Raw genomic sequence first — 23,319 nt, 5'->3', positions numbered from 1 at the left:
CACCACCCACATGCAGAATTACCGGCCTTGATAAGTGCCTTTCAATTATCAGACCTTAAAAGAGCACAAAGTCTAAAGCTCGGAAATTCTACAGCGGGCTAGGGTGGGAGGGCTATGAGGAATACGTGGGAGGAAAATCCAGTCGAAAGAATGTTACCTGGGGCAAGTAACTTGTTCTTCGAATTGATTGTGTCCTCCCACATACTCCTCATCTTATGATAGACCCCCAAAGCAGTATTAGGTTCTTTTGGAGGAGGGAGCAAGAATTGAGAGTTATGGTTTGTCCAGAATGGAGCACAGAATGGCCTTCCCAAATATTATTTCAATAATGTTTTGTGAACATGTGGAAGGTTGACCACGTAGCTGCCTCGCAGATGTCATTTATGGAAACTCCCCTCTCAAGTGCAGAGGAAGCTGCCATGCCCCAGTGGAATGAGCCCTTAAACCTTCTGGGGGATCTCTCCCAGCTAGCCTGTTGCACTCTGAAATAGCCAGTATGATCCATCTGGATAGAGTGTTTGGTAACCGACAGACCTAGTTTCTGCCCTGTCTAACCAATGAAAAGTTGGTTGTGCTGTCGCAACTTTGCCTTCTTTGAAATATAAAAGCTTAGAGCTCTCCTCGGATTGAGACTATGGAATCTTTCCTCTTCCTTGCCAGGATGAGGTGGAGGATAGAAAGCCGGAAGCACAATTTCCGGTGCTAAATGGTAATCCAACACAATCTTAGGCAAAACAGAGGGTTTGACCTTAAGGACAACCTTATCCTTGTAAAAGGTGGTAAACTGAGGTTTACAGGATAATGCCTGCAACTCACTCACGCTGCGGGCTGAAGTTATCGCTACTAACAAAATGGTTTTGTAAGTTAGCAGCCTTAAAGGTCAGGATGAAGCAGCTCGAAAGGAGCGCACGTCAAAAACTTTAAAACCAACTTAAGGTCCCAAGTTGGTATTTGGAATGGTGTAGGAGTTAACACATTTGTGAGTCCTTTAAGAAATTGAATTTTTAAGGGTATATTGAAGTATGATGCCTCTTTCGAGGTGCGCTTGAATATGGAAAGTGCTGCTAGATGACCCTTGATTGTTTCAATCTGGAGCCCCAGATTTTCCAAATGTAGTAGAAAAGATAACACCGTAGGTGTATCGCATTGAAAAGGGTCAACATCATTTTCCCTACACCAGCTGCAGATCTTGTTCCAACAACAGGAGTAAAAGAATTTAGTTGCTGGCCTTCTGGTCAAAATCAAAGTCTCCATTATGTCATCCGGGAGGTCCCAATACTTGTACTTCAGCCTGTCAGAAAACAAACGTGAAGGCTGAGTGTCTTGATCTCTGGATGGAGAACCCGACCCTCCTCTTACAGGAGAAGGTCCTCTCTTTGTGGAAGATGTACTGGAGAGCAGATGGACATGTGCAGAGGGTCTGGGTACCACGCCCTCCTGGCCCAATCTGGGGCAATTAGAATCATGGATTTCCCGAACTTTCTCAACCTCCTGTTCACGTGAGGAATGATGGGGACAGGAGGAAACACATACAGCAGTGGAAACACCCAGTCCACCATCAATGCGTCCCCTAGAGCTCCTCTTGGAGGGAATTCCCTGAAGCAAAACAGTTCGCACTTCCAGTTGATACTGGTCGTGAACAGATCCACTTGACGGGTTCCGCAAAGGGTGAAGATCTCTTGAAGGCCTTCCTGAGCTAGTTGCCACTCGTGGGAGACACTGCTGTGCCTGATCAGAGCATCGGCCGCCGTGGTCTCCTCTCCGGCTAGGTGAACTGCTCAGAGAGATTTCTTCCTGAATTGCCCCGAACCAAAGCTTCATTGCTTCTCTGCCCAGTGGTAGTGACTCTATGCCTCCTCTCTTGTAGAGGTAGTACATGGCGACAGTTTTTTCCATCTTTATCAGGAATTTTTTTTCCCCGTAGAGGAGAGAAAGGTCTTCAGAGCTAGTCTGATTGCCCTCAGCTCCAAAAAAGGATCTCCTTTTAAAATGTTGTCCTTGCAGGCCAACCACAGAAGGTCATGTGAGACACTGCTCGGAATCTGAAGGAGGTCTGACATCCTGCCTGAGAATTGGGACCACTGTGTTCTGAGAACCCACTGAAGGGATCTCATTCTCAGGCGAGCCTATGGCACCAGAAAAATGCAAGATGCCATGAGGCCAAGCAACCTCAAAAAGTCCAAGGACAGAAGACGCTGGGCACTCTGAAACTTGGTGACCATCTGCAGAATGCCTTGAGCCTTCACTTTGGGTGGCAAGGCTTTTCCCAAAGATGCATCGAGGACTGCACCAATTAACTGGAGTCTCTGAGATGGTATCACGTGGGACTTCTTGTAATTGAGGGCGAAGCCCAGTCTGTGGAGGAACTGCAGGTGATGCGAATATGTTCCTGGGCCTGTTCGGGTGAATGTGCCCTGATCAGCCAATCATCCAGGTAGGGGTAGACGTGAATCCCCCCTCTCCTGAGACGTATTGCCACCACTGCCATTAACTAGGTGATAACCCTTGGGGCGGAGGTCAGTCCGAATGGCAAAACTCGAAAAGGATTAATGAGAACCACCAATGGCGAACCTCTGGTACTTCCTGTGCTTGCGATGGATTGGCACATGAAAGTAAGCATCGTGAAGGTCCAACGATAACATCCAATCATGGAGCTGGAGGGCCTGAGGGATCTGAGAAAGTGTGACCATCTTGAACTTGTCCTGCCTTAGGAACTTGTTCAAGTATCTCAAGTCCAAGATAGGTCTCAGTAATCCGTCCTTCTTGGGGATTAGCAAAAGGGAGAATACCATCCTCTGTTCCTCTCCATCACAGGCACTGGTTCTTAAGCACCTTTCTCTAGCAGGGTCAACATTTCCGGGAACAGGAATGGATCTGGAACATTTAGCGAATGGTTTCCTGGTAGGTGATCCCGAGGTCTTTGTATAAAGGGGAGGCAGTAACCCTGGGTTACTGTTTCCAGTGCCCATGCATCCAAAGTAATACCTCGCCATTCTTTCAGATGCTATGATAGTCTGCCTCCCACCGAGGTGCCGTGAGTCAAGACCTCAGAGTGGATTTGAGGCAGCTGAGGCAGTGGCTGATGGTAAAGACGCCACTGCTTGGGCTGGCTTTGCACCACTCCCTCGTCCACCAGGAGAGAATCTTCTCTTTCCTCTTTCACCAGTCTGTCCTCTCGCTCTTCCAACTGAGGAGTAATAGCGAAAAGACATGCCCCTCCAAGATGATCCACTGGGGTGAAAAGGCTGTGGCTGACTGACTGCGGCCCTTAAGGACTTGGCTTCTGCCTTTGAGGTCTGTAGCTTTTCAAGGCTTTCGTCAGCCTCATTTCCAAATAAATGGGAGACGTCAAAGGGCATGTTAAGGTGCAAATCCTGACTTCAACCACGCAAATCTGCGTATGACAGTGCTTGCCACCATGGCCACGCTGACGCGGTCAGCAGTGTCCAGACCCGATTGCAGAGAGTCACACATGGCCTCCTTGCCATCCCTTATCAAGTTCATGAAGCCGTCTCTTTCCTCACCCACAGGATGTGATCAGCCGCCATCACTATGCAGTCCCACAGGGTGAATGTAAACTTTGCAAGGGCACATGTACAAATAGCAGATTTTAAAGCCATGCTGCTAGCAGAAACGACTTTCTTTGCCCAAGAGTCAATGAGTCTCATTACGAGTGTGCCGGTTTGTTAATAACGTGCCAGTATTATCGCATACCTGCACGTTACCGCACAGGAACACTCCAATTTGGCCAGTAGGGTGCTGGATTTACCTCCAGCTCTGAGATAGAGGTATATCGGCCACCCTACTGACAACAAACTGCTGGCAAATCCTCCCACTTCACGGAATGGAGATTTTGTGGCCTGTCCGCCACTTGGAATCTGCCGGGCAGTCCAGCAGACCTTGTGGTGGAAACGTTATTACAGTTTTCCAGTGTTCCAACCGTAATACCAGTGATACCGGCGAGATACTGGCAAACTTGTAATGAGGCCCAATGTGTTTGTCATCCCTATCAGGGGGTATGGTTGGGTACACAGCATGCTTGGAGGCGGATGTAGCTGCTTGTACTACTAGGCTTTCTGGAGTTGGATGTATTGACAGGTAGCCAGGGTCACTAATGGATAGTTGAAGAAAAGTGTCATCTGGGCTACAAGTATGTCAATGAACTTTCTATAGAATAGGGATATATAGCCGTCGGGGCCTGAGGCTTTGTAAGTCGGGAGGGCCGAAGTGTTTGGGTAATCTCTTCAATCATGATGGGAAGCTCAAGCTTCTCTAACTCAGCTTCTGGTATCCTCTGGAGTAGGGCATCTCTAATGAAATTCTCCTGAGCAGTGTTATCTAATGCATCAATGGTGAAAAGTTTGCCCGTCCCATCCCTTAGACTCTTGATAATGTTCCTGTTCTCTTGGGCTCTAGGTTTATATGCAAGGATGTGTGAGGCCTTGTCGGAAGTGTTAAAGTAGAAGTGTTTTGTGTTGAGCATTTTGTGGGAGATGTCGGCTGCCCACAGGGCTTTCACATCTGCTCTGGCCACCTGTAGCTGTCTGTATACCCTTTGAGTGCCCCCAGTCTTAAATTTAGTTTCCCATTCTTGCACTTTCTTCTCCGATTGCTGTCTTTGGGCTAATAAGGTACGCTTACGCGCCAAAGCTAGGCTAATAATTTCCCCCCTTAATGTAGGTTTCAGAAGGTCCCATAAGGTTACTAAAGGAACTGTGTCGTTTAGGTTTTCTTGGAAATATTGTGCGATTCTTTCTGAAATGGCCCCTTTAAACAGCAGATCTGTTAGTAATGAGTCGTTTAATTTCCATAAGGTGGTCTTCCTGACCCTTGAGGCTACAGATTTCAGTTGTAAGATGATGGGCAGTGGTCCGAAACCAGAGCTAGTTCTATTCTGGCAGAGTTAAAAAACTGTAGTAAGGGTTGGGAGAACATCAAATAGTCTATCCTAGAATAGCTCTGGTGCACATGAGAGAAGTGTGTGTAATCGCGGGAGTGTGGATGTAAACAGCGCCAAATGTCCAATAGTTGTAGATCGTTCATGGCCTGCTTGAGTGAAATCACTTTTGAATCATCTGAGCTAGATATAGGTGTTAGGCAGAAACCTGTGCAGTTCCCTTGGGGAACACTGCAAAAGATTTAAGACTACAGGTAGAGCAGTAAACCCCTTTGGTAGCAGTCTGTACCACCCAGATTTACCTGGTAGCTGTGGCTGAGCAGTCAGACTTCTCTCAAGAAGAGTTAGGCAGTATGTAAAGTATACACAATATGTACCAAAACACAATAGCACAAGCAAACACTGACCAGAGCTTGGTTTCAAAAGTATATAGTTATTTATTTAAAATACACATAAGTTAAAAACACTCTAGCAAAAATATAGTAAAAGCACTTCAACACAGTTATAATGAAAGTAGATTCAATCCTTTCTCCTATCTAGACAACTCTAAGTAAACACCACTTAATTAAAACAGAGGTGAGTGCTTAACGTTAGATGACACTCTAGTAGTTTCCAAGAAAGGGAGAGAAAAAGCAGAAATGGGTTAGACACACCACTCTAAGGTCCAGAGCACTTGCAATAGGCTTAAAGAAGAATAAAGTCACAGGTGAGCAAAAGTCACTAGGCAGGGCCCACTCTTAGAGTAGCCGGAGCGAAAATGTGCCCAAGATCACACTGTTAGTTAGAGATTCAAAGTCTTGCAAAGAGTCAAAAAGAGGTTAGAGTGGCTCAGAAAGTTTAGCCAAAGTGTCCCAGGCACTCCCAGGTTCGAAAGCCGGGGACTAAATCTACCCCGTACAGTCGGTAGCAAGGGAAGCCAGGCAGAACACAGTACCTTAAGCGGAAAGGATCCTCCAGCGGTGGCAGTTGTTCCAGGCAGTGGCAGCAGGGCTCGACGTCGGTCAGGGGAGAAGAAGTTCTCGCTGAAGAGCAGAAGAAGAGGGTCGTTGCACTGCCCGGGAAGAAACCAGCCGCGGAGTCCTCCGGTTAAAGGGTTGGTACCGACTTTCGCGGTATGGGGGTAAAGTGTGGTATTCCGGTTGCCGGGGTGCTTGGCACAGGCAAGGCGGCCACGAGATACCTCAAAGAACGGAAAGAAGGCGAAAACTGGTTGTCCCCACCAGTCAAGGGAAGGAGCCACTCCGTTAAGAGTTCTCCTCGGTCGTCGGGAAAAAGTGGTGAGACGGTTCAGCAGGGCTCCACCGGGTGGTGTCGTCGAAGCAGGTCGGCTCAGCTCTTCCCTCGTCGGATTCTTGGTCCTGTGGCGACTTCTGAAGTCCCAGTCCCCAAAGCCCTGCTTTTATGCAGCAAACCCCCATTCACCCAGCCTAGCTGTCACTCAAACATGCTAAGTGGTGAGCCGGGCGGCTCACCACTTGGGCCAATCAGGACGGAGTGCGACTTGAGTTACCAAGGTAACTCAGTCCAGGGTGCCTAAATCCCCCTCCCCCCCTCCTAAGTACCCCAGACAGAGTGGCACCACTTTGGAGGGCTTCTGTGGAGAAGCCCGCCAAAAGTGGAACAAAGGGCTCCACTTTGGGTCAGAGTTACAGAGGCGAACACCAACGCCATTTTAGAATCAAGTTTTGGCAAAAAGTCCCAACCGGAGTTATAAAAATAAATATATAAACCGGCGGTATGTTTAAGGCTACCGTAAATAAATAATTAAATGTGTTAGCCTAAAACAATGGGAAATCCCATAGGGAAATATTCGCGGTCGAATATAAAAAGTAGTTTCCACTGCCACCAGCCAAAACTCGATCAGGGGGGACGGAGACGTGCCCCCTCGACTAACAGACCCTGGGGCAATCGAATTGCCCCAGCCAGTACGTCCACAATATGATGGTTTGTACTGGTTCTGTTCAGGATTCAAGACTAGCAAAGTCTTTGGTGACTTTACATGCCCTGGGAGACAGTAGTCAGTCCCAGGGTATGGAGTCTATGTTGGGGAGTCCCTAGGACACCCCTGGGTCACGGCACAGAGGGTGCTGTGTGACCCACACCACAAAAATACATGAGGCCCTATGGAGTAAAAGACCCCATAGCCCATTCAACACAAGGTTTAACCAAGAAAACACACTTCAACATGTCCAAGAGTGAGGGTAAAAGAGTCTCACTCTTGGCAGGAGAAAAAATTAAACCCCAGAAATCCAGCAAAGCTGCTGGGGGACTCACTAGGTAGGGAAATTCAGCCTAAACAGAGAATTCTCCCTAACACTCGCCCCCCCCAGACTAAGGGACAGGAGGATTTAATCCACTCCTGGATGAACCTCATACCTCTAGTCGATGATATACATCCTAGAGAGTCCATCAGCATTTTGATGGTGACACCTTGACCTTTGCTTAAGGGAGAACTCAAAGGTTTTCTTTTGCAAGCTAAAGGACCTACAAACCCTTTGAGGAACATCAGTCTTTTTGTTATAGGGGATCTGGTTGACCAGTCCCTCAGAAGTTGGGACAACTTCTGAACCTATGTTAGGCTTTTTGAAGGGGTCCTTATAAAGGATTCCCTTAGATCTAGAGGGGCCTCCAAGGTTCCTCACCACCTCTCTTGTGGGAGCAGGTTGGGTCTTAGGCCTCTTGGTTGGAGGGGTTGGGGTTAGGCAATGTACCTGCTTCCCCTTCCTCTTAGATCTACCCTTACCTATTTTAGGAGTTTCCCCCCTAATATTAGGATTTGAGTTGGGGTCTTCAGTAGAAGGTCCAACAGTCTGAAGGTTTTTGGCCTTAGACTTTTCTTTTCTGGTTTTCCACCAGCACTGAGAATTACCAGTTCTCTCGGGTCTAGATAGGGGCCTAGTTGGTCTATCCACCTCTTCCTCAGAAGCAGGGGGAGTCAGAGACTCTGAGACTAGGGGAACAATGTTGGAGCTTGGTTGGGGCGCCCATGTTCCTAGCATACTATCCTGAAATGTGCCTGGGTTAGAGGTCAACTTACTAACACCAGGGCTTGTAGTGGGGTTCTCAGTAGAGGGTCCCACAGGCTTAGAAGGGTCCTTCAAGGTAGCCTTCCTAGCCAATTTGGTTAAGTTCTGCTTCTCCATACTGGGAGGCCTGGGGGTATGTGACACTACTCCTAGAGTTCTTAGGTCATTCCCTAACAGGACCTTCCCAGGTACCTCAGTCTGAACACTGACAGGGATCCTTACTGTCATGTTGTTACATTGAATGAGGGCTGGTAGAATAGGAACCATTTGGACAGGGCCTCCAGACATCTTAGTGGGACCTTTGGGTGCTTTGGCCACATCCTCAGGTTGAAAGAAGCTTTCATCCACTACTGTTCTGCTGGCCCCAGTGTCTCTCCTGGCAGGAGTATCCTGGCCATTGACAAGAACACTGTCCACATAATACACCTTAGAGTTAACAGGTAGGGAGTTATACACAACCCTATTCTGGGGACTAACCAGACCCATAGGCTCTAAGTTTACAGTTGCTTGAAGACCCAAGGGTTCTTCAGCAAAGAGTTCAAAGTGGGCACTAGCCATCTGTACTTCATCCTCAGGAGTGAAGGCTAAGGAGACTGTGCTGATCCCTGCAGGTTTACCCTTGCACTTGGGATCTCCTTTGATATGGTCAGTACCCTGACAGACATAGCATTGTCCAAATGCTCTCTGGAAGGGTGGCTTGTTCTGACCTCCTTCTGGCTTGTGGCCAGAAGGTACAGTAGCCTGACTAGGTTTCCCATGTGGCTTACCCTGGTTATTTTGTGGTTTGGGGCCCTCTTTGGGATAGGAATTATTAGAATTCTCTTTGGAGTCTTTTTTAGACTGTTTTTCCCCATCCTTCTTCTGAGTTACCCCAGAATCCTTGTGAGTGGCCCTGTTGGCAACCCACAAGTCAGCAGCCTTAGCTAGTTTCCGGGAATCCAATTCCCTGGAATCAGCCAAGTGTTGTCTGAGCTCAGGAGAGCAGGCATCATAAATTGACTCCAACATAAAGAGATTCTTCATACCTTCATAAGTGTTCACCTTGTAACCCTTAATCCATCCCTCTAAGTTTTTCAAACATTCACTCACCCAGGTAGCCCAAGGGGTACCATCATGCTTTTTGAGGTTCCTAAACCTCTTAAGATACTGGGAAGGGGTCTTCCCAAACCTAGCTATCAAAGCTAGTTTCACACATTCATAGTCCTTCCTATCCTCCTCCCCCATCTCCATTACCACATCAGTTGCAACAGGGGGAAGCCTAGAGAACAACCAGGTGAGTAAGTCATTTCCTGTGATGTTCTGGAGCCCATGATTATATTCAAACAGAGACAACCAATCCAACACATCCAACTTAGGCTCATACATACCAACCAATTCTTTAGGCATCCGGGGTCTTTTAGGACTGGAACTTCTAGAGGAGCCAGAGAGAGAAACATTCTCAACAGATAATTTCTTCATTTCTAAGTCATACTTGAGCTCCATTTCCCTTAGCCTTAGTTCTTTGTCAGTTTGAGCATTCAGTTTCTTATACTCCAATTCTAGCTTCATTTTCTCTAGTTCAAAGTACTGAGGACTAAAGGTGGGACCTGGTAAAGGTCCAGTAGGCACAGCAGGTAGAGCAGGCAGAGGCCTAGGGGGGACAGGTACAACAGCCTCACCCTCCTCTTCTGACTCTTCCTCAGAAACATCAACATTTTGTTCCATGTTAACTTCAACACTGTCATCTACAGTTGCTGGAGTGGTAGGTTCCTCTGAACCATCACCCAGACTTTGGTTAGCTAACAATCTTTCAATCAGCTCCATTTTCTTGCCCTTAGTCAGGAGATCCTTATGTTTACAGAGCACTCTTAAACAATCAGCAGTTTTGGCTGCAAGGGACTCTTGACTATAGCTTTCTATAACTGACATGTTAGAGGTTTTACTTTTTCAGTGCTAAGCTTTGTGGTTAGTTGCACTAAGGTATCTAAAGCACAATAAAATGTATACTCAATACAAATCCCACCGCTGTACACCAGTGTTAGGCAGAAACCTGTGCAGTTCCCTTGGGGAACACTGCAAAAGATTTAAGACTACAGGTAGAGCAGTAAACCCCTTTGGTAGCAGTCTGTACCACCCAGATTTACCTGGTAGCTGTGGCTGAGCAGTCAGACTTCTCTCAAGAAGAGTTAGGCAGTATGTAAAGTATACACAATATGTACCAAAACACAATAGCACAAGCAAACACTGACCAGAGCTTGGTTTCAAAAGTATATAGTTATTTATTTAAAATACACATAAGTTAAAAACACTCTAGCAAAAATATAGTAAAAGCACTTCAACACAGTTATAATGAAAGTAGATTCAATCCTTTCTCCTATCTAGACAACTCTAAGTAAACACCACTTAATTAAAACAGAGGTGAGTGCTTAACGTTAGATGACACTCTAGTAGTTTCCAAGAAAGGGAGAGAAAAAGCAGAAATGGGTTAGACACACCACTCTAAGGTCCAGAGCACTTGCAATAGGCTTAAAGAAGAATAAAGTCACAGGTGAGCAAAAGTCACTAGGCAGGGCCCACTCTTAGAGTAGCCGGAGCGAAAATGTGCCCAAGATCACACTGTTAGTTAGAGATTCAAAGTCTTGCAAAGAGTCAAAAAGAGGTTAGAGTGGCTCAGAAAGTTTAGCCAAAGTGTCCCAGGCACTCCCAGGTTCGAAAGCCGGGGACTAAATCTACCCCGTACAGTCGGTAGCAAGGGAAGCCAGGCAGAACACAGTACCTTAAGCGGAAAGGATCCTCCAGCGGTGGCAGTTGTTCCAGGCAGTGGCAGCAGGGCTCGACGTCGGTCAGGGGAGAAGAAGTTCTCGCTGAAGAGCAGAAGAAGAGGGTCGTTGCACTGCCCGGGAAGAAACCAGCCGCGGAGTCCTCCGGTTAAAGGGTTGGTACCGACTTTCGCGGTATGGGGGTAAAGTGTGGTATTCCGGTTGCCGGGGTGCTTGGCACAGGCAAGGCGGCCACGAGATACCTCAAAGAACGGAAAGAAGGCGAAAACTGGTTGTCCCCACCAGTCAAGGGAAGGAGCCACTCCGTTAAGAGTTCTCCTCGGTCGTCGGGAAAAAGTGGTGAGACGGTTCAGCAGGGCTCCACCGGGTGGTGTCGTCGAAGCAGGTCGGCTCAGCTCTTCCCTCGTCGGATTCTTGGTCCTGTGGCGACTTCTGAAGTCCCAGTCCCCAAAGCCCTGCTTTTATGCAGCAAACCCCCATTCACCCAGCCTAGCTGTCACTCAAACATGCTAAGTGGTGAGCCGGGCGGCTCACCACTTGGGCCAATCAGGACGGAGTGCGACTTGAGTTACCAAGGTAACTCAGTCCAGGGTGCCTAAATCCCCCTCCCCCCCTCCTAAGTACCCCAGACAGAGTGGCACCACTTTGGAGGGCTTCTGTGGAGAAGCCCGCCAAAAGTGGAACAAAGGGCTCCACTTTGGGTCAGAGTTACAGAGGCGAACACCAACGCCATTTTAGAATCAAGTTTTGGCAAAAAGTCCCAACCGGAGTTATAAAAATAAATATATAAACCGGCGGTATGTTTAAGGCTACCGTAAATAAATAATTAAATGTGTTAGCCTAAAACAATGGGAAATCCCATAGGGAAATATTCGCGGTCGAATATAAAAAGTAGTTTCCACTGCCACCAGCCAAAACTCGATCAGGGGGGACGGAGACGTGCCCCCTCGACTAACAGACCCTGGGGCAATCGAATTGCCCCAGCCAGTACGTCCACAATATGATGGTTTGTACTGGTTCTGTTCAGGATTCAAGACTAGCAAAGTCTTTGGTGACTTTACATGCCCTGGGAGACAGTAGTCAGTCCCAGGGTATGGAGTCTATGTTGGGGAGTCCCTAGGACACCCCTGGGTCACGGCACAGAGGGTGCTGTGTGACCCACACCACAAAAATACATGAGGCCCTATGGAGTAAAAGACCCCATAGCCCATTCAACACAAGGTTTAACCAAGAAAACACACTTCAACATGTCCAAGAGTGAGGGTAAAAGAGTCTCACTCTTGGCAGGAGAAAAAATTAAACCCCAGAAATCCAGCAAAGCTGCTGGGGGACTCACTAGGTAGGGAAATTCAGCCTAAACAGAGAATTCTCCCTAACAATAGGGCCCGACCTATTGACTGCTGAGTCTAGAACCGCGTTGAAGTCCCCTCCGACCACTAGATCCCCTCTCTGAAAATGTGCTATTTGTGGAAACACTCATGCATAGAAGTTATTGTGTTGTTGATTTGGGCTGTAAATTGAGACCAAGGTCAGGTCTTTGTCACCCAACCTAATATGTACCCCCACATAGTGACCATTGGGATCGCGCATTTTACGTTTATTTTTTCAAAGCCAATAGAGCCCGATATTAGAATTGCCACCCCCGCCGTCTTCTGGGAGGCTGAAGCAAAACATTGGTGTGGGAAACATTTGGATCTCAGCCTCGGCCAATCCTTCTTTAGTAAGTGGGTCTCCTGCAATAATACAATGTCTGCTTTTAGTTCCACTAGTCTGGATCGTACCCACTTTCTTTTCGTTGGGGCGTTTAGTCCCTGAACATTCATAGATACAATTGTCTGTTCTGCCATTTCCGAGTCATTGACCAGACTATGTGGTTCCAACAGCTGATGGCATTGCTAACAATTAGCATTATCGTCCCTCATTGATGACCCTATTTGGGGTCAGTGCTACATAATGTCCAATCCATCCTAGAGTCCCACCATCTGTGCATTGTCTAAATGTGAAAACATACAAAGTTAATAAAACTAGCAAAACATAACAATTAGGGTACCCCTCTTGGGGTAAGCCACAGGTCAGAAATACCTGTCAGAGGTGTGGGGGGGGACATGCTCTCAATGCCCCTATAAACAGTCGCTAACATACGAGATGCAGCCATCAATGCCTACACAGCAGGATGTGCTATGTCTGAGACAGTTGTCCTATGTCTAAAACAGTTAAACAGTTAAAAGGATATCTTTTGGGTTTGTTGCTGCTCGGAGTGGACCTGTTACTTAGTTGGAGGGAAGTCTCATGTCTGGTCAGTTGGGTTGTTGCTTTCTTCCTTTTTGTCCATGGATGGGCGCCTACGATCTATTGGTTTGTTTTTCCTGGAGCATGAAGTGGACATCCCTCTGAGGTGGCGCTTGCTCCTTCCTCGTTCAGGAGCTGTATTGTCTTCAGATGAGATCTTCATGGTTTCAACCGCTGCCCGGAGCGTAGTGTATTGATGTTGGTGCCGTCTATTTGAAACATGATGCGGAACGGGTATCCCCTTCGATATTGGATCTTTTTAGATGCAAGACATGTGGCGAGTGGCCTTATCGCCCTTCATTTTTGGATAGTCGCTTGTGACTTGTGATAGGTCTTGGAATAAATGAAGAGTGCTACCCCTGAAAAGAATTGAGTCATGGATAGTAGCTTTTTGGAAAATAAGTTCCTTGGTTTTTAAGAAATTGACTCTGGTCAATACGTTTGGTAGGAGGTTTTGACACTGCTGGAAGTTTGAGTAAACTCTGTGTGTCCGATCAAGTATGAGATCTAGCTCTGCTTCACCTACAATTTCCAAAAACAATGCCCGGACGTAGCTATCTAAGTCTTATACTTCTGTGGGGATACCTCTTATGCAAATGTTATTCCGTCGCAAGCAGTTTCCTGTTTCTCGTTTACGGTAATCCTGTGGGCTTCCAGTGCTTCCCTACATCTTTACAGCTGGTCACATGAGTTTGCTTGGACGCAGAAGGCAGTTTCAAACTCCCCTAATATGGCTTCAGTTTGATGGACACTGTGCTAATTCTTGAAATGAGCCCTTCATTTCTTGGAGGGTGGAGGCCATCCCTTGGATTGATTGGAGCAGACATTACATCGCTCTTTGTGGCTGGCTGGGTGTCTGAATCATCTGCAGGGGGTATGTCTGGAGTGGTGGGGCAGCTTGCGGGGTCTAATGGTTGCTGCAGCATTTCCTTAATTGAGGCAGTGCCCTTCTCCCTGGTTTACCCGGACTTCCTTTTAAGATCAGCTAATTTTCTTTTGGCCTTGGCATGAGAAGCATTGGTGTTTAGTGTTGTTGGATCTCCTTCAAAGGGACCCAAGGAGGCTGTACTGATGCTTTGGCTCTATACGCGTGTCCTCACCTGTAGAGATGTGGGAGCCATCAGTCTGCACCTCTGGTGGTTATCTCGACCACCTCATTTGCAGTGGTTGCCCAGTTGCCTGGCCACTCTGCTTGCTGGGGCTTCAGTTGACTTCCAAACTCCTCCAGCTATTAGTCCCCCTGCGGTATTGGGTGCCTAACCCTGGGGGTTCTAATGTGACTTTCCCTGGAGAGCTCAGTTGGGTAGAGTCTCTCCGTGTTAGCTAGCGGCCCGATCCCACTTACCCCTTTTTATTTAGCCCCTGGGAGGGTGAAAGGAGCTTTTACAGGTCCAGAGCCCAGTATTGGATCACACTGCTTCCAGGGCTGATGGCATCTCGTCGGCAGGTGTCTTCGTCCAGATCAGGGAAAGTCGTGTAGGGCCAAGTCCCACCTGCCTTTTCACAAGAGGGGAGCCTGCCCTAGTCAAGAGCACCGGCCGTAGATTGCGCCGCTTTATGGGTGTCCCTCAATCTGGTGCCGCTTGTGAGATGAGAGAGAGTTCTGCAGGGTCAAGACCTGCTTGCTGCTATTTAGGGGCCCATACGAGAGGGAGGGAGGGACTTTTCGGGTTGCACTGCTCCGAGGGACGTTGTCCCTCAATCCGGCGCCAATCGGTGGGTGAAGGAGAACAGTGTGGGGTCAGATCCTGCTTACCGCTTCAAAGAGGCTCATAGAGGGGAGGGGAGGAGGAACCTGCCCAGGTCCTGGATTCCCATTTCGGGCAGCTCTATTAAGCGAGCCACTGGTGTCCCTCAATGCAGTGCTTTTTCACGGGCGGCCCATCTCCCCTTCCGACTTGGCATAGTTGTGTTTCAGCAGCGATGGGGAATCACTGTCTGAACTGCCTTCCACATTCTGCAACAAGTGCTGGTGGTGCGTGCTCAGGCAGGCGGCTCCTTCAGGAGGAGAAGGCTGTCACGGATTCTCGGGCTGCCATATTGCTTCTATGGTGCCCGGGACGAGTCGGCTCATGCTTCGAAACAGCTTTGAGGAAGGGCACATTCCTGGTCCTGGAAAGTCAGTTCTTCTGATTCCCGAGAGATTCCGGTGCAGGAATCTACCAGCTGGGGGTCCTCTGTTTCCTGTAACAGTGGCCGCATCTTGTGATTCAATGGTTACGGGCTGCAGAGCTCACGGGGCTAAGTCTCCAACCATGCCACGCCCTCTTTTAAACAATATTATTATAAAGAACTGGTAGCTATTACCTCTCACCACAGTACTACTAGTGCACAGAGCTGGTTCTTCGCAGGGTGTACAATTTGGTGCATGTACGTGTGGATGGAAGACTGTATTCTGGAATAGGCATCACCTGTTTGAATGTAAGATCATGACATTCTGACTGTGCAGCGCTCTGGCGACATTTCTGCATACGTAAACCATGTTTTGCTAGAAGCATTGGTTAGATCGGACATCTTTTATTCAGAGGACATTCTCGGGTGCTTTACTTCCGTGCCTGAACAGGAGAGGCTCGTGAAGGCTCATGACCTCAGTTCTACAGACCCTCTGCACGCAGCGATTGTACACCACATTGGAAAAGTGTTTGTCAATCCACCTCCATAGAGTTTCTAGGTGTTATTCTAACCCCACTATCTACATACGTAAGATACTCCTAGACTTTTTCTTTGTGTTTTATTTACTGAATTTGTATTCAACCAATGATTTCTTCTATACATATATGTACACACAACTGTACCTCCTAAAACAATCTCTATATCATCTTAATCAGGGCAAAAAAGGTGGAAATAATCAAATGAATTAGAGGAAGAGAAAAAAAACGAGGAAAAAAGAGAAAAGCCAGAACCGCATTCACCAATTAGTGATTTTTAAAACACAGTGAAATAACCAAATACTATATAAAAAAAAACATTTAAAACCCTATGAACATGGACAAAAATTCCTGACATAGGATATGCATTCATATGTCCCTATGTGTCCAAACACATGTCCAAACACATAGGGGCACGCATGTGAATATGTATCATATGTCAGGAAGTGTTGTCCATGTTCATAGGTTTCCAAAAGATTCCTTCTCAGAGGACGTGCCATGTTCTGCAGAATTTGCTTAGCCAGAGCTTACATTTTACAAGGGTGGCTTCCCTCTTCTTTATCTTCACTGTCTCTCTGGTCTCCCCGTCAATATATCAGAACGAGCGGTGGTGCTTTAACATGTAAAAGGCGCTGGTCCGTGACATGGGGCCAGCCTGCACTAAGCAAGTATACATCACGAGCTAAGGTGGGCTCTCCATTTCGTTCTTCCCAGCTCGATAAATTGAGTATCATTAATTAGTATGAAATGCTATATAAAAACACATCATATGATATGATATGACGTGGCATTTATACCGCGTCTGTGCACGTTTTCCTAGGCGGACATGACAAAGAGGGGGAAACAAAGGGAGGACAAAATAACGATGTTACTATGACGTGTGTCATTCAGATCGCGCACCAAATGTGCTAAATGCAAGCACACTTTTGCTCAGGTACAAAGTGGAGCAGGAGTCCCACGAACAAGCCAAAATAAAGTATCTGAGTGGGTTGTGCGCACAATGAAGATGTCTAACCTGTAGATCACAGATTACAATCTAGCGGGGTTGACTCAAGCTTTCCTCTCATGCATTCGATAAAATAACAATGAAATGAGCAATAATACACCTACTTTATAAGTGTCAAGCGACAATCTACTCCGTGTGCGTATTGAACAAAGTGCTATAATTAGCATTAGCCTTATTATAGGGCACCAATACATAGAAACATGTTTAAAACGTGTTCTCGGACACTATAAACGAGACAAACGATAATTTTTTTTAAAGAAAAGTGTTGTAGGGATTTCCAAAAACTGTTTGTTCTTTCTAACACACGGATGAACAAAAAAAATGTAACATGCGATAATGATAATCATCGTACATGGCAAAATAGTTGCTCTTCTAACTCCTAAAATGAAAACACTTCCGAATATATTGTGGCATTTTGGCACTCACCTCCTGTCGCTGTTAACCACGAAAGCAGCAAAGTGCTGTTCTTGGACTTGAGGTTCGGCACCACGCTGCGGCTCCTTTCGAGATTAGCTCTCTGGAGCTACTTTAAGACATCGGAGATATCCACTTCAGCATGCGCACCTCTCAGTCTGTTTTGACAGAGTGACAAGTGCAGCCAAATGCGGTAAGGACCCTTCCTCTATCCGCTTCCCCAGGCTGCCTTGTCACGTGCCATTTGACGGTTTACACAACTTTCCTGACAGCAATGGGAGGACAACAAACAGATGCCAGAGTGCCCTGGGTAGAATGCAGAGAATCCAGTACATGCCAGCCTGCACTGTGAAATATTGGTAAGTCGTGTCTCTGCCACTGCACTTTCTAATATGTCATACAATAACAATGCTACATACTACATACAATAAACCATGTGGACGTATAAGAAACGCGAGCTGAAATATTCGGCAGGTATTCAAGACAAGAAGCGGATTGCAAACAGCAAGCGCCTTGCTTTGAAGTTTGAGTGCATTTCGCCGTACAGTAATGCAGGAATCATTGGGTAATAGTTTGCTTGCTTCTGTGATCTGCATGTTCATTTCAATTCTAAACAGTTGGATATTTGAAGTTGGAGAAGAGTTGGCAGCATGATGGCTTTTTAACGACGTTGCCGGGTTATGTATGTGAATACCGGTAAAAAAAAAAAATAAAAACAGAAAAAGCTGCTGTCTGGTACCCTTTTTAACATTTCATGGAAAGCAAGAAGAACTGCATATATTAACATTACAAAAGTATCCGTGTTTTGTTTAAATTAGCAATCAATCGTATCCCGAGAGAAATAGAACCAGAATTCCAATTCAAGGACACCAGCCAGTTATTTATTCAAGAATCTCAAAAGACGAAACAAATGGATGTTAATATACTCCTAAATGTCATGGGTTCAAAGGGGAGCCAGAGAGATGGGCCTCGGTGCCGACCAGTTGGCGTCTAGTGCTCTCGAGCGTGCCCAACTCTGGCACGATAACAGTCGTGAAGCCCTTGGCAAGTGTGGACTCACATTTTTCAATCAATCAAATACTTCATTTCTGCTCAAAGACATGAAAAGTGAATGCACAGATAAAAGATTTTCATATATCCATTCATTTGGCCAACTTAAACTCTGCTTTTCTCCTCCTCCATGCCCCAGATAAATAGTTTGTACTAGAAAACACCACATCCATGTGCAGAGAACTCTTACACAGGGCTTCTGCGTTATTTAGTAGTATTACTCCATGGTTCTTTAAGCAATGTTTCAGGTTACTTTTTTGGATTCTCATGTACCACGGACAAATAAATGAAACGAGCAAAATAGATTGTAAACACAAGGGTCAGAAATCACTCCCTTATTTATACCATACGTTTGTTAGAGGCGCTAGTGGAAGAATGCCGTCTCATTTTCATGCACAGTGAGTGGGCATGAGGTGATTTTATATTCATTATATAACGCTACAAGCTGAAAGTTGATTTTTCCATTAAATAAATCCAGCCAATGGGCAGAGACAGTTTGCAACATTTCGGGTTGTGCCCATTCGCTGTAGGCATAGTTGATGATAGCTCAAATACTTGACAGCATTGAGCTTGTATTAAGTCAAAATTGGTCTGATCCGAGCTGGTAAAAAAAAGACGCAATATAAACAAGACAAGGACGTTTGTTGGCTGCATCACAACTCATTAGGTCCAATTAGGCCTCTGCATAGCTACTCAACTCACAGACAGGTTGACCCAAAATAGCAATGGCTTCAATGTTATAAGCGCGTCGAGCGTGGTCGCCGAAGATAGATTATTATATTTCATATAAATATCTCAACAGATAAATGCAAATGCCTGATAACGAGTGACTAACTGTGAAAAAACTAGAACACTGCGAATTACAACCAAACGGATGGTAGAAAAAAACAATCCAAGGACCTGGACACGTGGAGGATCATGGGTACTGTACACGTCACAGTAGAGATAGTATTACATACACACCCTGTTAACGTCCCTTTTCAAAATCTAAAAAAAGTAATGTAATACTACACACACCAACACTTAGTGATTCAAAGCAGCTCAACAAGCCTCAGAAATATAAGCAATAAACTCTATAGCCCCACTTGAAAGCAAGAAGGAAAAAAAATAATTTCAGTGCAACTTTTGGTTCTCGGAAGAAATCCAAACCCTCCGAGCTCAAAAGCGTCAGTCGCTTAAAAACTGGCAAACGGATCCGAGTGATCTAAATAAGAGCCTCTTCAAACAAATAGCCCTCCAATATAAAAAAGCCATTTTAGCAGCAAAATCCAACTCCTTCAATGATAGGATCTCAAAGGCCAACTCCCAAGCTAAAGAACTATTCGCAATCTTTAATGAATTAGTCACTCCTCCGGCTACCGCTGACGAGATAACTAAAGACAAAGCCTGGTGTGCCAGCATTCAGTCCACCATGCTCAACAAAATAAAACTCCTCCAGAACAAAATCCAAAACCACTGCAAAGCCCTCACAAACCAAAAAACCAACCGCCCTACACAAGACAAGCGTAGTAATCTCAATCACGCTCAATTCTCCTTTAGAGACGACACTGAACCTGAGGTCCTTAATCTCATCAAAAACCTCAAACCATCCCTCTGCAAAACAGACATTTGCCCTCCCAAAATCATCAAGGAATGCGCCAATGACCTAGCACCACTAATCACTGCCTTCATTAACGCATCTTTCCAAACAGGAACTGTCCCAAACAATCTCAAGGAAGCCTGGGTGCGGCCACTTCTAAAAAGGCCACACTTGACCCAGCTCAACCCAACAACTACAGACCGATAAATACAGTCCCTTTCCCTCCTAAAAATCCTGGACAAAGCAGCTCACATCCAGATCCAATCATACATAGAAGCTAACTCCATACTAGGCAAAAGACAATCTGGCTTCCATATCGGGCATGGAACAGAATCCGCCTTATTAGACCTAAAAAATCAAATCTCAGATCATGGACAAAGGCAAACCTGCCTTGCTCCTCCTTCTCGATCTATCAGCGGCTTTTGACCTGGTAGATCACCAAACATTCACCACCCACCTGACCCATGCGGCCCATTTCTCTAATCAAGCAGCATCCTGGATCACTTCCTTCCTTGAAGGAAGAGCCATGAAGGTCTACTCCGACACAGCTAACGCAGATCCTACCACTATAAACTGCAGTGTCCCCCAACGATCTTGTACAGCCCCAACCCTCTATAACCTCTTCACAAAAACCCCTCTTCGACCTACTTGACTCCATGGGTGTTGCATATACAAACTATGCAGACAACACTCAAGTACTTTTAGCCCTATCTGGGCTCTATCACCAAGACGCCACAGCCCTTCACAACATCTATGCCACTATCCAAGCTTTGATGGCAATCAATGGCCTCTGTCTTAACGGGGAGAAGACTGAAATTCTCATCCTGGGCGAGACAAACACACTATCGAAACTAAGCCCCCAAAACAACAACTTCAACATAGACAACTCAACCATCTCCGTATCATCCTCTGTCAAGACTCTAGGTGTTCACATTGATGCAAATCTATCGATGAACAAACAAGTCAGCGCCATAGCCTCTGCATCAACATTCGGCACCAAACTCATCAATGCCACTAAACTCTACTTACCCAACCCCAACCGCTTGGCCATAGCTAAAGCAACTATAGGAGCCAAACTCTATTATTGCAACGCCCTCCTAGCTGGCACCTCCGCCAAAAACATTCACAGACTGCAAACCACACAAAACAATGCCCTCAGAGCCGCCATGAGCATCCCTAGAAGAGACAATATATCCCACGCCAGACGTGAAGCCCGGTGGCTCCAGGTCAAAGACCGTATTACTCTGAAAATCCTCACCATCACTCACAGATTCATCAACAAAACCGCTCCAGCATACCTATCTGAAGCAATATCAAGGACCACCCACTCGCCCCACCAGAGCTCAGTACACCAACCAGCTACATAAACCACGCATAAAGAGAGCCACAGCGGGAGGTCTAGGCTTCTCCTATATTGCACTGAAACTCTGGAACTCACTCCCTGTCACCCTTTGAGCTGAAACTTCCATTTCTGTCTTCTGCAACAACCTGAAGGCCTCTCTCCTCAACTAGCAAGTGGAGGACTGCTTCCTCCACTTCTGCCATGTATATTGTAATATAACACAAATGTAATTTAACTATATTGTAACCTGTATATATACTGCTTATGACTATAAAACTAAGTAACTAAGATGTGCACTGTAACAAAGGCCACGATGTCCTCGGGTTGTTGTGCACTATATAAATACAAATAAAACAAATAATGTTACTTCTTTCCAAGACCTGTGTCACCTTAATTGTCAATACTGTCTCATACCCAGAAATCAGTCTATCCCAAAACATATCCAATAGTATTCCATCACTACTGTCCACAAGTCTTTGAAACATAGCCGTTCTTGTGAGCCAAGTGCCCTCGCAATCCATCAGAAGGTCTTTTAAAGTAAGTTTCTCCGGTGAATTGCATATTGCACATTGCACATATTGCACATAGTTTAAGGGCGGTCTCTCCCTGCCACCATCTGGCCAATACTTCCCCCAGTGTGAACCAAGTTCAACTGGATTCGAAGGAAGGTATTCCTAACCTTCCAGTCCGGAAATTTTACAAGATACCTTGGGAGGCCTCCCCAATTTCTTGTCAAGGACTAAAAAAGAATTTGGAGAGGCTGGACCGCGCATATCTTTAATTGTTTCAAACCAGTCCATCTGCTCTAGTGCTTTTTAAAATTTTACTGGGTTGACAATCTGTCTCCAAATCTGTATCTGCCTTCACAAGGATGTCTCTAGCCTTTGCCTCCAGATCAGATAACATTGATTTAGAGCGTTCGAGGTGATCCTTGATATCTGCGCATAATGTTTGTGACTATGCAGTCTTAATTACCCGAAAGGGAGACCAATTTCCAATCTGCCATGGATCCCAGGGATTTCAACCCCAGCTCGAATCTCAGGCAAGCGGTTGAGAGACCCATTGGTAACCCGAGGACTCTCTTACAGATCAAAACTTCCAGTCTTTTCCAATTTGTCCTCCATTTAAATTGGCGGTATATGTGGACACCTGCATTGAAATTCCAAAGTGAGGGGGGACTCTCCTGGCACGCAGGGCGAGGAGATGTAGAACCGAAAGTAGAGTGGGACTCAGAGATAAAAGGGACAATGCGTGTAAGAAGAGGGAGCAAATAGTGGAATGCTTCGCCGACTTCTACAGGGAACTTTACACCAAACAAGGGGGTGAGTCGGTGGAAGAGATCCGGGCGTACTTGGCTGAACATCCTCTACCCCGACTTAGCCAGAGCACGAGGGGCTTGAGGGGGAAATATCAGAAGATGAAGGGGCCCCTGAGGGACCCTCGTTTGTGGATGCAAGGCACAATCACCACACACAAACTGATACACCAGACACGAGGTTGTATTCCCAAAATTTAGGGTTTATTGCAAAACAAATAGTCTCAGTTGGCCAACTGGTCCCATGCCCCGCGACGTGTGTCTATCAGACCTCGGGGGACGCAAGAGAAATTCAAACAACAGTTACATATATACAAAACAAGCATCTAGTAATCAGTAGTGTCACAACTTATACCGCCCCTATTGCATTTCCTTTAAACTAGGCACAATGATTGACAATGGTGATGAGTTTGACACCTTCAAACATTCATTGTGTAACAGTTTGCAATTTTGTAAGCCCACAGACATTAAGTCTGTGTTTTAAAGAACACAATGCTTCTGTTTTCTACAAGTAAGCTATGCGTAGGGAGAGACACATTCCAGGCCTTGCTATCTCCTAGTTTCTATTCGTGTGCCGGGGGGGTCAACTTGCTCTCCGGGGCTGTACCGGGCTCAGGGAAGGGGGGCCGCAAAGAAGGACATAATTCAAGTCATTTAATGTTCGCTCTAGCGTTTCTACTGTGCTTACCGAGACTAGCTGGCACCTGCTGTACTGATTAGAATGCCTTGCTGCTCACCCTCCAAGGATATGCGAGGGAGGGGACCGGACATTTCTGTCTGAGTTACTGCGTTATGTTTCAACATGCCACTCGCGGCCTTGCATTGTGCACCAGTGAAGCAAAATAACATTTCAGCAAAGCAGTTTTACATGAGGCAAAAAGCAAATGTTAGAGAAAAACAAAATGGCGATTTCAGTCGCTTCAAAATTGCCGCACCTTAGTCAAGCTTATGGCTATATATTTCTAATACTAGATGCATGAGACGGTTGGTCTTC

General features: G+C 46.2%; 1 protein-coding gene across 4 annotated transcripts in view; it reads right to left on the bottom strand.

The window, feature by feature from the left end:
- Positions 1 to 23,319, bottom strand: part of AGTPBP1 (ATP/GTP binding carboxypeptidase 1) — a 2,604,148-nt gene that overhangs the window by 2,076,731 nt on the left and 504,098 nt on the right. The window lies entirely within an intron of this gene.

Source organism: Ambystoma mexicanum, chromosome 6p (genome assembly GCF_040938575.1).
Source record: "Ambystoma mexicanum isolate Mex_15411 chromosome 6p, UKY_AmexF1_1, whole genome shotgun sequence".
Classification (NCBI taxonomy): Eukaryota; Metazoa; Chordata; class Amphibia; order Caudata; family Ambystomatidae; genus Ambystoma; species Ambystoma mexicanum.
This window is presented reverse-complemented; position numbering and strand designations above follow the sequence as displayed.